Source organism: Dipodomys merriami, unplaced genomic scaffold (genome assembly GCF_024711535.1).
Source record: "Dipodomys merriami isolate MVZ:Mamm:240054 unplaced genomic scaffold, mDipMer1.0.p SCAF_346, whole genome shotgun sequence".
NCBI classification, from domain to species: Eukaryota; Metazoa; Chordata; class Mammalia; order Rodentia; family Heteromyidae; genus Dipodomys; species Dipodomys merriami.
Window position 1 is genome coordinate 145,769 of NW_027205004.1, and position 16,134 is coordinate 161,902.

At 39.6% G+C, this 16,134-nt stretch overlaps 1 long non-coding RNA gene across 1 annotated transcript in view; it reads right to left on the reverse strand.

Annotated features, from left to right (window-relative positions):
* Positions 1-3,514: 3,514 nt before the first annotated feature.
* Positions 3,515-16,134, reverse strand: part of LOC138803690 (uncharacterized) — a 62,437-nt gene continuing 49,817 nt past the window's right edge. Inside the window, exon 3 of the long non-coding RNA XR_011365005.1 lies at positions 3,515-3,700. This is a non-coding gene — a long non-coding RNA (uncharacterized lncRNA). The remainder of the gene's footprint in view (positions 3,701-16,134) is intronic.

The following is a 16,134-nucleotide window of genomic DNA, read 5'->3' on the forward strand; positions in this document are numbered from 1 at the left end:
TATATATATTAGATTATAATGGCTAATTTATAAATCAATGTATAAAGATTTTACAAGTTTCAGCCCATGATCAGTTATCCCTGTTGCTTTTAGACTTGTGGCAAAGCAAATACATCATGGTGGAAGTGTGTACTGGTATAAAACCACTCACTATATGCACAGGAGGTAAAACTGAAAGGAAGGAGACATGGTCCCTGAAGGTATTCTCTCAATGACATAGACTTCATACCAAGCCCCACCTCTTAAAACTTCTTACTAACTCCTGACCACACCAAACTTGTCACCCAAAGCTCTATTGTGGGGACTTTGGGAAATACTTGCAATCCAGACCACTATACAGGCTACATCTGTAACTGGAGCTGAGCTGATAGATTTTATTTAATCTTAAACTTGCTTGAAGAAGATATGCTTAGCATTATAAAGTTCACTCGTCTATGATCCCTGATCTGAGACTGAAGGTGAGAATTTAATATAAAAGCCACTTTGCTTTTGGTTTGTTTGAGGATTCATTGGCACAAGATACCTTGGTGAGTGAATGACTCTGGTTTTTATATATTGTGGGTTTCACTCAGTACTTATAACATCAGCGATAACATTAGCCTTTATTAAAATAAAGAAATAAGTAAGATACATAAAGTTAAGAAGTTTCTTAAGAGGAAAGAGAATTTGTAGAGTTTGAGCATTATATTCACTACCTTATGTTTTCCCTAATCTTTCGTCATAGCCAAGCAAGGGGAAACACAGGAAAAGGAAGATTTTCAGAACAGTACCACTCTAAACCAATGTAATTCATTGGGCTTATTTGTTAACTGTCAGTATTCTATGTATCCTGGAAATAGTTGAGATTAAACCATATATAATATCCACTATCCTGTGAACTTTCATGCAAAAAACAATTTTCTATGGCATTAAAAGCATATCATAGATATTATTCTTAGATATCACATAATAATGCACTACATAAATGCTGTATGATTTACTTACCCATAATGATATGCATTTAAATTTCAACTTCTTGTCCTTATAAACAACTCTGAAGCAGCCTTAAGGGGATATTTAGCCAAAAATATGGACTGTGTGTGTATAGTACACACATATATATGTATATATGCATCCAACTTATCTTCTATATATAAAATTATATTATTCATGTATGTGTGTACATATGTGTATATGTATATATATGTGTTTATATACATGGGCGAGTGTGTACATTATATGTACATATACATGTGTGTACACATGCATACATGTATATATGTATGTATACATGTACATATATGTGTGTGTACACACGTGTATATGTACATATGTGGGTATGCATATGTGTGTGTGTATATATGTGAAATGAAACCCAAATCTCATGCATGGCAGACAAACATTATGTCATTGATTTGCATACCTATCCCAGGGTTGGTATCTTTAGGAAAGATTCTTTATAGAAAATTTACATGGTCAAAGGAAATGGATATTAAAGCCCTCTGCCACATATTAGGAAGCTGCTGAGCTACTTGCTCAATAGGCAAATAAAATGAACAACATAACCACCCTGGAATTCAATAGGTCTGCTCAGCAGTCTGTTATCCAAAGGAAGGCAGGACCTTCTATTCATCAGCAAGGGTAAAACAGTTTGACATAGAAATTATTCACAAGAAAAAGTTAAAAATTATTTTACCGGCTGTGATTTTTTTTTTAAGTTGAACAACTATAAGACTATAGCCCATTTTGGGCATTTACCCAAATGTTTACAAACAAGACCACACTAAAGCTACCAGCACAACTATGTTTATTGCAGCATTATTTACCATAGCTAAGATATGGAACCAACCCAGATGCCCCTCAGTAGATGAATGGATCAAGAAAATGTGGTATATATACACAATGGAATTCTATGCCTCCATCAGAAAGAATGACATTGCCCCATTTGTTAGGAAATGGAAAAACTTGGAAAAAATTATATTAAGTGAAGTAAGCCAGGCCCAAAGAAACATAGGTCCCATGGTTTCCCTTATTTGTAATATCTAGTATATGTATGAGTCAAGCAGAAAAGGTCAGATAATGTGATGTCAGGAAAATGAACCCTTAGATGTGTATTTTAAGGTTTTTTTTCTTTCATGCATGTGTTTCTAACGCATTTATAAGATTATCTCTTTGTTGCTTTGTATGTCCCTCCGCCACAGTATAACCCCTGCTTTCACTATATTTGATGTCAGTATAACTTGAGGAGGAGATGGGGAAAAACCAGTTGTTTAAGGATACAGGTGGACCTGTTGCAACAATGAGAAGTACAAGTTGTCATGTCCAAAACGAGCTTTACAATGTCGGTGCGGGGGGGGGGGGGAATGGGGGGGAAGAAGAAGGATTGGGATTGGGGGGAGGGGGGAGGCTGGAAAGGGACGTGAAGGGTAAACAAAAGGAGGAGGCTGCAATGCTTGGTAAGAAATGTACGCATTATCCTGCCCATGTAATTGTAACCCCTCTGTACAGTATGTTCACAAATAAAATAAAATTAAAAAAAAAAAAGAAAAAAAAAGACTATAGCACATTGTTTCCCAAGCAATCTTAAGAGATATACCATTGTTCCCTGCTCTGTCCAACTGATAAAACCCTCTCAGAATAATTGCTTGTGTGATCACAACTGCCAGAGATGGCCACCTCAGATGTTTTTGTCATCTCTATTTTATGGATAAAAGGTCCCCCAGAGTTTAAATATTTCATGGATCACATGGTCATGAAAGCCTTATGAATTCCTGGGTTTAAAGGAGTTGCTATTCTGTTTTCTTCCTTTAATCTTTTCTCTTGCTCTCATTTATATGAAATGAACATGCTGCTATGGAAACTAGTATCTCCATATCTCCACCCAAAGTCCCATGTGAAAATTGTCTCATGAGGAACTAGCTGTGTTCCTGGTTCTCTTTTCCATGAGCCTGAATAACAAGCAGTTGGAGAGAAGCTTCTTTTGGTAGTATGTTGTTCTACCCATTATTCCCAATTGTTGGTATTAGGGCAATGATTGCCAGTGATCAGATTTTCCCAGGGGAGGATCGATGGCTTATCATTTTACAGTATTATCTCAACTCCAGATTGATGACAAAAAGTACCTATCATCACAGTCATGACAGGTGGTCATCACTTCTACAGTCATGTAGGACTTAATATGGTAATATATTTGGTAAATGCATCTCTAAGCAATTCTGTCATTGTGCCAACATCATAGGTCATGCTTGCCTGAACCTAGCAGATGTAACCTATACACACCTGGACAGTATGGGTTAGCCTATTTGTTCCTAGGCTACAAATCTTTCCAGCAAGTTATTGTCTCAATACTGTAGGCAAACGTAACACAAGTATTTGGGTACTGTAGGGAGCCGAGGCGAGACTCCGCCCACTCCCTTGCAGTTTTGAGGATTACCACTCCAGACGGTGCTTGGCGGGACGCCTGGGCTGTGCGCATGCGCGAGCCCGGTAGTGTCCCCAGCCAATCCCATGACACCTGGTGACGGTAAAAGGCAGGCGACCAACAATAGAAAAGACCCGTGTTCGAATTCCCTATATAAGCGGCTGTGTTTCGGGTGCACGCTCTCTCGTGCCCAAGCTCTCCTACAACTAAAAGGCTCTCCAATAAAGCGTGATCTGAGAAGACTCCTGGAGTGGTGGTCGTTTTTCCTCGCTGGTCGAGTAGGCCGTCACTACAGGGTACCTAAACATTTAAAAGATGCAGTTAAAATATTAGACGAAAGGAATTTTCATCTCCATTATAATCTTATGAAACCACCCATTTATATGTTATTGACTGATACATCATATAGTGAATGATTGTACCTAAAACATGTACAGTCTGTTAGGTCTGCCTGGAAGAACAGCCCCCAACTTCCTCTTTATGAATGACATGTAGGATTACCAGAAATCACCTGCCTAAAGCCAGTAATCACTGACTGTCAATCACCTGAGTCATCTTCCTAAACCACCTCAGTCAAGCCTCCTTTGGACAATGAGAGGTTCCCCAGGTTCCCCAGGCTTTGAGATTACTTCCCTATGGACTGTGGCTACACCTCCCACCTTTCCCTACATAATTCCTTTCACTCACAGTCCCCACCCTCTTTTTCTTCTCTTCTCTTTAATACTGGCTGGCAGTTTGTTCTCCCCCAATAAATTCTTTTCTGCCTGAAATATGTGGTAGTCTTACAGTTGAACCTTACCAGGCCTTAATACCATCAGTGATAATACGACTTATTACCGTTTTTTTCCTCATTAGCACCCTTGTGAGGCTGACACTCCTATCCCCATTCACAGAAAAGATATGGAAACACAGTGTATGGCAGAAACAGGCTAGATGCTCATCAATTTGTTCTCTTCTCCCTAGGTACTTAGGAAGACTATATTTCCTAGACTTTGTTGTATTTAGGCTGGGGCTATATGTTTTTGTCTTGGCCAATAAGACTGGGGGGGGGGGGAGGAATGTTTCTTACTTAAAGCCAAGCCATACAGTGCTCTACCTAATTTATCCAAACTCTTTCTTTCCTCATAGGCCAGAGAAATGAAGAAAATGCAAAAAAGGATACTAAGGAGGCCCTTGAAGGATGGGTCACTATATGGAAGGAAACTGGATCTTTGAGTAACATTATGAAGGAAAGCCACTTGAACATCATTGGATTGGAATGTGAGAAATGAACATTGATGATGTGAAAATGTGTTTGTTCTTGCTGTATTGGTAACCTACCCTAACCCAGTGACTAGCTTGAGAGCATCCATAAAGGACGCTCAGGCTATAACACATCTACTACTGCAAGGCCTTAAATAGGATCGGGAAATTCTAGTCTCCAATTTCCTTGCAGTATAGAGGGAAGGACTTCTAGAGATTTGCTTAAATGAAGTGATAACAGATTTATAGGAAAAAAGGGCGTATGAATTTATTAATGGCATATAGGAGAGTAGCCCAATTGAGAGTTATGTACCTTGATTCATAGGAGGAAGGAAAATGAGGGAATGTAGGCAATGTCAAGAGAGCTTAAATTATTTTTAGAGGCTTATGAATGAGTCTAGAGAACTTAGGACAAGTTTGCTTTGAGATCTTTTTGAAGCAGGGGGAGAATAAAGCAAGGTCAATGTCATATTATGCAAACGAAGTCTTCCAAATAATCTCTCAGAGCTTCTGTCAGAAGAACAGATGAAAAGTCTGAGTGTGGAGACTTTTTGTCTCTTCTGTGGATAAGGTTCCAGGTTATTTGATGGGATTTCTAGGGAGAGAGTTTAAGACAATTGCATTTCTTTCAGAAGAAGTTTCCTCAGTCAGATAAGGGTATTTCAAAGACAGCCGTTCCCCTGTACTTCACGGGGAAACCAAGAGAAGGTTAGAAAGCCCTTGCTTCTAAGGCATCTTCAAAAGTCTGCCTAGCTCCTTTTAATTCACTCATGCTTCTCATGTCAGCAAACCATTCTTTGGGGAATTGTTTTCTGAGCTCCAACAGCAGTTCCTCTCTGCCTCATGCTAGTGTAGCCTGAAAGCTAGAGGTTGAAATTGTCTACAGGTCCTATGTGTTTCTGGTGGTTGGTTGCTTGGCTGTTGATTGAGACAGCAGCTAAAACTGTTGGCCAGAAAACCTAAACATAACTTCTCCATGTGGTCTCTCAGCTCCCTTACAGCATGGAGATTAGGTTCCATGAGCAAACACCTCAAAAGGACTACGTAGAAGCTGTATCCCATTTGATAGTCTAGCCTGGAAAGACATACTATGTTACTTCCAACATAGTTAAAAGCCAAACCAGATTCATGGGGAACATTCCACGCAGGTAGAAATGGAGATCTCAAGGTAAAAATGCAATCAACCTCCAAGCACTCAGGAGGCACAGGCACAGGATGTCAAGTACTAGTTTGAGTTCAAAACTACCCCCAAAGCACTGGGGATAGCATGCAGAGTATAGGAATCCCTATGTTCTATCCCCAGAACCCAAAACATAAAAATAGAGTCTGTCAAACATGGCTAACCAAGACTTTCAGTGATAAGAAAAAGGTTGGTACACAGGGTTTAATATGTCTTCCTATTTTTACAAAGAAAACATGTATGTACATATTGAAGGACTGACCCACTCCACCCTATTTTCCTAGGTGTACACAAATGTCAGGCAGAACACCAGATACAGCACAGACTGCTTGATGCTGGCAGGACAATCCACCTAAGCCAGGGTATAAACATTCCACTGTGGGCCCAACCAAAAGCCCCCACCTCCCCAGACCTAATGGTTTTTTCAATAACCTCTGTCTCCTTGCTCACACCCCCATAAAAGCCTAACTCCAGCCCCACCCCCTTCCATCACCTCTGATCCCAAGGAAAGGTTGTTTGCCATTGTTTGCCTCAATAAATAGTCCTTGCCTGTCAAGATGGAGAGTCCGGCCTGTTTCTTTCTCCTCTATTTTCCTAACATATGGTGCTAAAAACCCAGGAGAGGAAAAGCACGAGGAGTAACTGGGTCCTCTCCCCTGAGGGGCCACCTGCTCTCCTAGCCACCTTTATCTAGCCTGTTGCTACCCTCCCTCTCTTTCTGAGGTCTAGTCTCCTTCATTTTCCTAACACATATTTTAATATGTATATCGATAGGTATGTATTATGTGTATAGCAGTTGGGTTTTTTTAATATCCACAAAACACAGTTGACAATTATTTCCTCCAATGAGCAAGACTGGGTATCCAGGATGGAAAGAAAGTTCTCATGTCTTTGCATATTCACTCTCTAAATTGTTTACCATGTGCTTGTGTTATTTCCATAATACTAAATAGAAATTTTAAGTGATGAATAGGGATGTTCTAAGATGATTATACACATTTTCCTTTTTTTCTCTGTTGAAATCATTAAAGCTTTGGAGGCCAACCAAATGATGTAAATGAGAAAAACGGAGGAATTTTTTTGATTTTCAATTGAGATGCCTGTTTTCATTTTGTACTCACTAGATGATAATTTGGCAAAATCAGAATCACATTTGCACATACAGGAAATTCTTAATTTTTCTCTATCTATGGTAAATCATTCTGGCTGCATATTTGAATACCCTTTAAAGCTTTGTAAAAACAAGACTCCTAAGCACCACTTCTGACTCACTAAATCACAACCTCTGAAATAGACACCCAGATATCTGTATGTTAAAGCTGGTCCCTCTGACTCTGACACCAGGAGCTCAGCACTAGACTTTTGACCTTGGTGGCCTTCCAACATATCACCTCCAGGTTTACTATGCAGGTATATATGGGTCATAGTACTAGTCATATTGCTATCACCTGTGGGGTTGGTGGAGATGAAAATTCTCAGGTCCTATGCCAAAGCTAAAAAGCCTTAAAAAAAAAAGATTCTAAGAGTTAGGAGGTACAGTGGTATAGTGCTTGCCTAGCATACATGAAGCCCCGAGTTCGATTCCTCAGTACCACATAAACAGAAAAAGCCAGAAGTGGTGCTGTGGCTCAAGTGGCAGAGTGTTAGCCTTGAACAAAAGAAGCCCAGGGACAGTGCCCAGGCCCTGAGTTAAAGCCCCAGGACTGGCAAAAAAAAAAAAAAGATTCCAGGTCAATCTTGGACACAATAGCATTTGAAAAGCACCAATCTAAAAAATATATTCCAGGAGAATGATGAAAGGGTTGACACTGATCAACAGGCATAGTACTCACAAACTGACATGTTGAATTCAAATCCCTTTGTAGAACTACTTAAGGATAATAAAGTAAGTAAACAAATAATTAAAAATAAAGAATGTATTCCAAAGAGCAGAGAACAAAGAGGCAAAAATCCCATCTTCATGAAGCTTATTTTCACCTTAAGAAGATAAAGAACACAAAATCATATTCCCTATATTAATTTATCTAGCATGTAAACGTGGTTATTTTGAGGATAACAAGTAACCAATGAATAGAATAGTGTTCAATACAGTTTAAAATATCATGTTGGATAAGGATAAGTGCTGGGGAAGAGGGCAGGGAATGTGATGCATATGTCTGCCTCTCAAATCAGGTGGTCAAGAAAGACCCTACTGAAAAGATGTCATTTAAATGAAGTCCTTAAGTAGATGATGGAGCCTATCCTGCAGAAACATGATGAAGAACATTCTCTGCAAAGGGAACAGCCAATGCTAAGGTCATTCTAGGTAAAACAGACTAGAAAAAGGGAAAAGAAGTTACTGGGGCACCTCGCTTGTGTCCATTTGGCATTGGATAGGCAATGTCTCCTACTCAGAGTTAGAAATGGAAGCTATGATATAATCTTTGTTTCTAAGCTACTAACTGCTGGCTTGAAAATATACAGTGGGATCAAGAGTAGAAACAGGGAGTCCAGTAGCAATTCTATTTCAATAATCCACAGGAGGTAGGGGAGGGGAACTATGACCAGTCAGAGCAAGGTGTCAGCAGAGAAGGCTTTGAGAACTGTGCAGGGCCCAAATTCTTCTGTAGGAACATGTAATGACCCACCCGCCCACCTCCAGAAGGTAGAGACAAAGTTGGCACTGTCTATAATTTTTCCAAAGTGTTCTTAGGCCACAGGGGATGAGTTTTACAAAGCAATCTATCCTAAAGCTGTGTTTCATTTTCTTGTCTGCATCAGAGCCTGCTGCTTACGAAGGCACTCGCTGACTGTGTCACCGTCTGACTGTGTCATTTGCAAAGGTTAATGTGCTGTGCTGTTTTGCTGTTCTATATAAAGCATCATAATGGTTGCCAATGGGGGAAATTAGAGTCTCTGTAGAGAACAGAAGTCATAAAAAAAAAACCCACACAGCTTAGTTTCCAGAGAGGTTTGGAAGAAGTCCCTGGGTGACTCACCCATAGTTTCTCTTTTCATTCACTCTGGAGCTGAATGCTTGCCATTTGTCTTTATCAGCAATGATAATTAAGTAGCACAAACTGGAAGGGAGATTGGCTGGAGAAGGGAGGAAGAAGACAGGAAGAGGAAGGAAGAAAGGAGGCTTTCTATTAAGTTCTGCTTATCTTCATGTAAATCACACAAACTCATTAAGATGTTCTTTCCCTCACGTTCATCCTCATCTTACCTCAAATCCTTCTGGCCACCAGGACCCATCCTGATAAGCACTAGTCTCTACAATCATAGGAGTCCAAGATTAATGAGTCAACAGGAAGAACCCTGCCAGAAGGACTGTAGAGCACAAGAGATGCCAAAGAGCCAGCTATCATCTCGCAGAAATAGAAAGAAACATGTGTTTGTCCAAGTACAATGATATGAGACTGCTCAAGACCAGAGGAAAACACAGATCCAATTTTATTAGAACTTTATAAGCGCAGAGACATTTATGAATGGCACAGTTCTGCTCATTCATTGGCCTCACTGATAAAGTGAAGTCAAGAAATTTCACTTGTCCAAAGTTGCCCAACAAAAAACCTTGTGTCTAAGACCAAGTTGATATCTCATGTCTTAAAAAAAACTACTGAGCTGGGGCTAGGAGGTTGGCTCAGTGGTAGAGTGCTTGCCTCACATGCATGAGGCCCTGGGTTTGATTTCTCAGCACCACATAAACAAAAAAGAAGCCAGAAGTGGAGCTGTAGCCCAAGTGGTAGGGCACTAGCCTTGAGCTGAAGAGCTGAGAGACAGCGCCTAGGCTGAGTTCAGCCCCCACAACTGACAAAAAAAAAAAAAAAAAAAAAAAACTACCAAGCTTCTTTGGGGCTTAGGTAAATATTCATCATCTGTTAAAATTAATGCTTACGTGGGGAACCCCAAATACTTGTCCAAATATCTAATGTTATACCCTGGCAGGATCAAGACACATTACCTTTAATATGGTACTCATTACCCTAGTCATGTACTGCAAGCCCTCTATACAGTATTTTTACAATTACATATATATTATATATTATATAAATATATATATATATATAAATGTATCTGACCTTACTCTGAAGTACATCTTAATATCCTCCTTTGAAAAGGTCTTTCCTTATATCTGGAGACACAGTGACATCAATAAAAATCTGAGCAGTCCTTGATTATTCCTATCCATTTTTCATATTCCCTACTTCCAGTCATATTTCTGCATGACTGTCCACTCTTTTTTCAAACCAAATCCATAAAAACACAGATTTCCTTGCATCTTAAGTCTTATATTTTGAAGGCCCTCATGCCTTTTTCCTGGTAATCTGCCATTTGTTATAGAAGTCTCAGACATGAACCTTTTGTGGGTAAGAAAAAAGATTTACTTTTCTCTCCTACTTGTTAAACAAGAAATACTATGAGAAAATTATATATTGTAATATTCAGATTTCTACTCTTTTTCTCTGATTTAACTCATCCCTTAGGACAGAAAGGCTTTGTCTTCAGCTCAGTTTGTTTTACCTTTCTTAAAGCAATTAGTTTAGTTAGGCATGGTATTGCAAGCCAATAATCCCAACACTTGGGAGGCTATAGCAAGAAAACGGACACTTTGAAGTCAGCCTGTGCCATTTAGTAACACCCTAGCTTTAAAAAGAAAATAACATGCTAGGATTCTATTATCCTTCCTATTTCATCTCTGTTTTCCTATTCTGCCTAGTGAGACATTGTAGAGAGAAATAGGCAAACATCTTAAATGTAAAAACAAATATAAATAAACAAGTTTATAAATAAATGCTGAAAATAGATCTATTTTGTTCCATGTAATCTTAGTTTTCACAAGCATTCCCATTTTCATGGGGTTTTAGGCTGCTTTTCATTTTTAGTTATTGCCCCATCTCTAACTTTTAGTTTCAAAAGTTAACTCTCCTAGTGAAGTTCCACCTACATACCCAGGAAGGAAACTTAGGCTGACCTTAATGTAACAGGTCATACTTAAAGCTTTGTACACATGGGTTTCATCTTAGGCAAATTCTTAAAACTATGGGGTGGCAACCTTATACATGCACAGATCCTGTCTAAAACTCTATTATGATCCTTCATGTCCCTAATATCAGCCCACAGTCATTACCATGAACTCCTTCCACACTATTAAACCCCTAGAAAGATGAAATTTTCTTAACCACACGTTTGTTCTTGAGCTAACTCAAGATTGCTATTTCCTTACCAGTGTACACACTCTCTCTCTCATACACACACACACACACACACACACACACACACACACACACACACACACACACACACACACACACACACACACACACACACACACACACAAACTTCTTACCTGGCTGCTTAAAAAAAAAAAAAAAAAGACTTTAGATGGGTGCTGATGGCTCATGCCTATAATCCTGGCAACTCAGCAGGCTGAGATCTGAGGACCGGAGTTTGAAGCCAGCCTGGGTAGAAAAGTCTGTGAAAGTCTTATCTCTAATTACTCAGCTAAAGTTACCAGTGGTAGAGCACCAACCCTGCGCAAAAAAGCTATGGCAGAGTAGGAGGCCCTGAGTTCAAACTTTATATTGGTGCATGTGAGTGCGTATGCATGTGTGTGTATGCACACACACACACACACACACACACACACACACACACACACACACACACAATCTTTGCCATCTCTTTGTGTTTGTATAAAAATCATGTTTCTATCATGTGAAGAAAAGATACCTCAGCAGCTTTCCCCTGAGTAATGTGGCTACAATTGGACTTGAAGACCAGTTATAAGTTAGGAGTGATTCCACAAATTAATGTTCAGTTTTCAACATTTAAAATAAGGTTTTAATTCACAGCAAGATAATGGGCTCTAAATCTGGGCTTTGTGTAGAGGATATTTCGTATCCCTTAGCTTTTAAAGAGTATAGAAGAACTGAGGGAAATCCAGGTAGGCAGGGAGAAAAGAGTTGAATCTCTAGTCTGTGTAAAAAGAGATACTTAACTATCCTGTATTGAAGGAGTTGAGACTGGTATATAAACTGATGGGTAAGGAAAGACAGCAGGGCTTTGGTCTTTTTTCCTACCCATTCTGTGGCCTGAGATGCCACATGCTCAGCTGGCAGGTCAAACTGAGATGCACACACATCAAGATGACCAGGCAGTTTAACATTCGCAAGCTTCCCTGTGGCTGGTTTTGACAGCTTTATCAATTAAAATACAAGATACCCAATTTAAAAAATGAATGACTTGTTTTTATTTAGTGTAATGAATGCCCCCACATTTGGGAGATACTTAATGCACACAAAAAAATCATTTGTCATTACTCAAATTGTAATTTAACTGGATACCTTGTATTTTATCTGGCATCATTTTGTGTGGCATCCAGACTCATGGAACCCTGAGTTCACTGCAGCCCTAAGGGGTGGACAAGGAGCCTGCTAAAGCATCACCTACATGAGAGATAGAGTATGGGCCACAAGGCTTGGAAATCACAGATGAACCTCTAGTGAAGCCACAATGAGGAGAGCAGTGGGACTGGGTCAGCTATCAAAGGTTCCCAGCAATGACCAAACTGGGAGAAAGTAGAACCTAAGATATCGAAGATGCCAATTGGAATGGATCAGTGGGCCTAGGAACAGTTGAACCTGGCCATCACTAGCCTGGGACCATGAAGGAAGATCCAGAAGGCAACACAACAATCCTCCACTTGTCCTTACCGTCACAGGTCAGTCTTGCCACACCCTCTCCCCATACCTAGCTGCATCTTAGGGAAAACATGGGAAGTGACAGAAATGAGAAAGAAAATCTAGTCATTTTATCCAGATGAGACTGTCATGTAAAACTTGCTAGAATGGGCAAAATTATGGAGGCCTGGGAGAAGAGATAAGATGAGGCACGGGGAAGTAAAATAGAAGGTATTTCATCTATACTTTGGAGTGTATTTTGTGACTCAGCCACATTCTTTTTTATAATCATTAAATTCTATTACATTGAAAATATTTTCCGATTCTATTGCAACTTTTGGTCCTTTGCCAAATACGTGTCATAGAAAACTTGCCATTCAATGCTCTCTATCATATTCTATCAAGTATGTCTTCTGCATTTTGTTTTTGAAACAAAATTTCACATTTTGCTAATGAAAACTTCCCCATCCCAAGATTATCAAGTGTTGCTACACTTTCTTATGATACTTTTATAGCTATAACGTGTATTCTGTTATTAATTTGTTGTGTGCTGTATCCACCTTATGGAAGGAGATGCCTTGTGCTTACCTGACACGCCAAAGTGAAGTAGGCACAAGTCAGCTTAATGTACAAGATGGCCAGGCAGAGGAAAGGAGAGCTTGAGTTCAATGCTTCATGAGTATTACAGGCAAAACCCCCATAAGACCCGTAAAAATCTGTCCAATTCATTCTACTCATTTCTATACCCTGCTAGTATTTTATGGATTATTTAGTGATAACTGAAAAATACACTCTAAAATGCAGTTCAGTTCTTTACTTATACAGAATGTTACATTTAGTGAGGATTTCATGATTTTTTTCATGTGAATTTTTAAGCATTATTTAGTATGTACTTAAAAATTGCTTTTGCTGAAAGACATTGTGACTCCCTATTTGGGACACAAATTAACTAAAAGCAGAAGAAAAACTTAGTATCACTGGCTCCATTTTGTGTCTTTGCTGTAAGTCATTCTCTCTGTAGTCATTCATTGTGTAGTCATTCCAGGAAGGACAGGACTGATTGATGGTATCACCATGATGATAGAATGAAACTATTCTCAAGCAACAGTGAGCTTCAAAGGAAAGACCCCCCCCCCCAAAATGAACATGATCATGTTGGGCTGAAGTAGTCATCTCAAGGATTCCTGATTGCTCCTCTCAAGTGATGACAGCAACAACTTCTCCAGAAACTTCAGGAAAAAAAATGACTGACATAATGATTAACCAGGCCCCACCCAACCAATCCTAAGACAAAGAGCTGTAAGACCATCTGCTACCATTTCTGACCACCAAAATACAGTTATGACTGAAAGGGGGCATATCCCCATCCCTAGTTGTCTATTTAAATCTATAGCTCATATTTATAGCTGAAGGATAACTGAAGATGAAGTGTCTTCCCACGGATGCTAATGCCACATAAGGAACCTCATTTTTCTACACTTCACCATGTATCTTTAGTTAGCATCTAGGGACAAATGAATAGCCCTGATATTTGTAATTCCAGGAGTTCAGACCTAGAGTCTAAAAACGCCCATTTCAGTTGTGTTAGGTATTTTATAATTTTGTGGCAGAAGAGAAGTTCTGTTGTACATTTTCTGATTCAGTATTTCTGTTGTATACAAAAATGTTTTGCTGGGCACTGGTGGCTCATGCCTGTAATCCTAGCTACTCAGGAGACTGAGATCTAGTGGTGCTGTGGCTCAAATGGTAAAGTGCTAGTCTTGAGCTGAAGAGCTGAGGCACAGCACCTAGGCCCAGAGTTCAAGCCCCAGGATCAGAAAAAAAAAAAGTTTTGACTTTTCATCAGTTGATCTTCTATTAGACATATATATATCTGTATATATAAATACATATATATATGACCTAATAACCTGTCATTTGTTTTTCTTATATTTTTCTAGGTAATCATGTTATCCCCAAATACCTCATCACTAACTCTGTTACTGCACTGGCTGCTAGCACGATGTTGAGCAGCAGTGGTGATTGTGCTGTTTGGGGAAATGCTGGTGGGCTTGGTAGAGACTTGGTACCAAAATGTTATTTTGAATGCTGCAATAGCAGTAGCTACCTTGTATGCCACCATGGTAGTCTTTTCCAGGTACTTAAGTTTACTGTTCCCATTGGAAACAAATGCCTCTGTTGGCTGCTGTTTGATACTGGTGGATGGCAATCGACCTAGCTGCTCCAACAATACATCATGACCCACTAGGCCAAGGCTGTCCCTCCTGCTTACTGCATCCATAGTCTCATCCTGAAGTTCTTGTTCAGAACCAGCTGATTGTCTGCCTTTGGAAGAACTCACATTGGTGTGCTTGATTAGTCAACTCCATTTCAACCTGCTTTCATTTCATTTCTGGGTTTCCACACCTTCCTCATCATTTCAGATCCAAGAAAGGTAACAGTTCAAATTTTTCAGACATATATCAAATATGTTTTCTGTCTTAGCTATAAATTATAGAGATCTACTCTAGGTGGAGTGGGCACGGGAAGGGAGGTGATTTTCCGATGGTCTCCCCCTACTTCCTTTATCTAACTCCTTTCCTGTCTCAGCTAAATCCTTTTCATCCCTTCATCAAAGGCTCTTGCCACTTCATGGAGAGACTTCTTTATCTCCTCGGCATGTGATCAAGAACTGCTGGTGCAGAATACCTTCTCTGAGTCCTCTGGAGTCTCCAGGGTAGGGAAAACTGTCAAGACCCTCTTGAGACATCATGAAAGCTAATTACAGACATGCTGTTATTTATGTTGCTGCTTAACTTGGCCCTGAAAGTCACCTTCTCAATAAGGATAGGTCCAGAGAGAAAATGAAAAGAAACAGAAGATTTTATGCTGATAGCTGCATTCACAGAGGTCCACTTTAGACCCTCAAACAAGTTGTTATTTGAGTTTAACAGTGACCTTGCAGAAGAGGCTTCAAAACATTATTGAGACTCAAACTGCCTAAGAAAAATTCCTTCACTGGTCTTACAACAGTCTACTGTGTAATCCAAGGGATGATACTACTAATAGTTCTGGTTACTTTTTTTCTTCAAAACCCATAATTACATCTTGACTGACATTTTGACTCCTACTGTGCATTTAATAGCTCCTCTGGTGTGGGCTAACTTGCCTTCTTTAGGACAAGTTATTAGAAACCACCTTAGTCCCTGAGAATTCCTCCTCCAAGAACTCAGAGTTGGGTCAGGCTCAGATAAAGACAAGGACTTAACAAATCACTTTTATGTACATGCACTAACCAAAAAAAAAATTGTACAGAAAAGGGGATATATAACTGAAAAGTCCTCTCTAGCTTGTTTTTAGTAGAATCATCTCTTTGTTGTCTTTAATTGTTCAAAATTGACTATGTGGACAGTTTAGAAGCAATATGACAGTAGAAGGTGCTAGGTTCAAGGGTGGAGATGTCAGTTGGTTGGAAAACAGTTGAGATTAGAAAAGGATTTTCAAATTCCCAGAGCGGGGAACCTAAAATTCATCTCCAACATTGAAAAAAGGAGGACATGAAGGACCAACTTACATGACCAGGCCTTTGCTGCCACCTATCCTCCATCCTTAGATCCATCCGTGCCTCAGAATACCACACAACAACCACTATGCTAGTCACTAAGCTACAC